The following is a 2,500-nucleotide window of genomic DNA, read 5'->3' on the forward strand; positions in this document are numbered from 1 at the left end:
ATATATATATATATATATATATATATATATATATATATATATATACAAACATTATATCTTAGCTACCATCATCATTAATATGACTTAATATAAGAAAGAACAAGTAAAACAAAATCAAAAGAAAGAATGTCAATGAAAATAAAAGATAATTGACAATAATCTTGACGGCAAAAGGAAATTTCTAATGATAATAATAATAATAATGATAACATCTAATGTTGATAACCGTACTGACAAATGATGCAAATACTTATAGCTATATAGATAATGATAATGATGATAATGATGAGAGTGATAGCAACGATGAAGACGATAATAATGATGATAATAATATCAGTAATGATAATAATAATGATGATAATAATGATAATAGAAATAATTCATAACAAAAACAGTAATAACAATAATCAACAACAATAACAATAACAGTAATAGCAACAGCGGCAGTTACGATGCATAGAATGTCTTCAGTGCATTCGATCTCTAGTTCAAATTCCTTTTAAGATGAAAGTTTATCCTACTTGATGTCGTCTGCATATCTAACATTCGTTCAATTTGAAATGTCGTTGTATTCTGAATTGCGTCAAGCTTTGTTTATAATCTATGAAAACGACTTCAGCGAAGACCATTCATTTCATTCAATAGATGGCACTGTTGTAGTTAACGATAATACTGTAAATGATTAATCTTCTTTTCAGCGTTTTATGGTCAGGTACAATTTTGGAGCGTTGTCAGGTATAACTTTTGTATATCTTTCTTTGTCATGTATCGATAGAACAGTAGTTCTTCACCTTTATGAATTCTCCTCAAAACGGTTGTCCTTCTGCACCCTCAGGGACCTCTCTGTAACACGGAACTAGTGGTTCTCTATCGATCACTACTTCACCACCAGCATGTGACTCGATACTTAACGTCTCGTATGAGGTATTTGCGCGTAACACTACATTTAGAAAACCTCGCTGTGACGACCTGTACCTCAATAATTTCATGATTTGGCTTGGAAAACAAACACTGGTTCGTAGTGGATTCTAATAAGACCTGAACGACCACGGAGGAGTAGATACAGGCGAGAGGAACCTTGCAATACTGTTAGCATAAAGTCGATGTTTTTATGAAAGCAAAGCAGAAGGTTTGCGGAATGATTCAGGCTCTTTCGAACCTAATGCGAATATAGTATCTTGTTCATTACGCTTATCAAACGTGGAATAAAGAAAAACCTACGGTAACCGAGGGAGAGAAAATATAATCTGGGACGGATGGCTGTGACACTGATAAGCTAAGGTTACGAAAGGTAGTACAAAATTCGCTTTAAAAGTTAATAGTGCTAGAAGTTTACTTAAACTAATTTGAAGCTTCAAAAATCCAGGACATCCCCGGACACAAAGATGAGTTACATAATTTGTTTCCATTTTACAGTGAACATACGTTGTTCTCAAATAAGTTTTTTTTTTATGAAACTTATCATTACATTATCATTTAAGATACTTAATGAAATTGATGAATAAAGCATATATGAATGTATGTATGTATGTGTGTGTATGTATAAAGAATGGATGTTTTGTATTCAGCGTATAGTTTGAATTTCACTCTTTACATACATGTATTCTGAGTATATCAATTGTGTCTTGCATATATCAGTGTAAGTGGGTGTCCCTTCGACTGTGCGCATCTAAGTATAACGCTCTACATGAATAAGTCATTTGTCATGTTGAGATGAGGTTGGAGAAAAAGCATATAACGCGAACAGATCTTCCAGCAAAAGCAGTTAGTGTGGTGTCAGACTTAATGCGGATATTTATGTAAAAGAAGATGCTTTTATTTACTATGCGATCAGCTGCTCCACTACGTAAGAGGAGGGAATATTGTGGATCTTATTCTAAACTTCATCAGGATTCTACCTCCCTGGATATATTCGGTTGGAAATGGTAAGAACTAAAAATATTCGTACATCTTTATATATATATATATATATATATATATATATATATATATATATATATGAATTACATAATATACATAACACCCACACACACTACACATACACACAGACACACGACATAACACACGCACACACCACTCACACACATAGACACAAACACAAACACTACACACACCCACACTTTTATATATATTATATATACACAATACACATATAATATAATAATGTATGTATAGATATTCATATATCATATAACCATATATAGTATATATATATATATTCCTAATATGAATATATTGATATATATTTATATATATATAATATATATCTTAATATATACATGCAACACACTCACGCATAGTTTACACCGACACATACACACACAACATAGACACACATCCACTGACACACATAGAACTATAACACCACGAACAATTATTGACACAAACAAAGATCAACAAACACACTCACACAGCGTACAAACAAAGCACACACACACACACACACACACATAGACAACAACACAAACACACACTCCACAAACACAAATATAATAGTATT

This window comes from Penaeus japonicus, unplaced genomic scaffold (genome assembly GCF_977035675.1).
Source record: "Penaeus japonicus unplaced genomic scaffold, GWHDUDI00000001_assembly GWHDUDI00000018, whole genome shotgun sequence".
Lineage (NCBI taxonomy): Eukaryota > Metazoa > Arthropoda > Malacostraca > Decapoda > Penaeidae > Penaeus > Penaeus japonicus.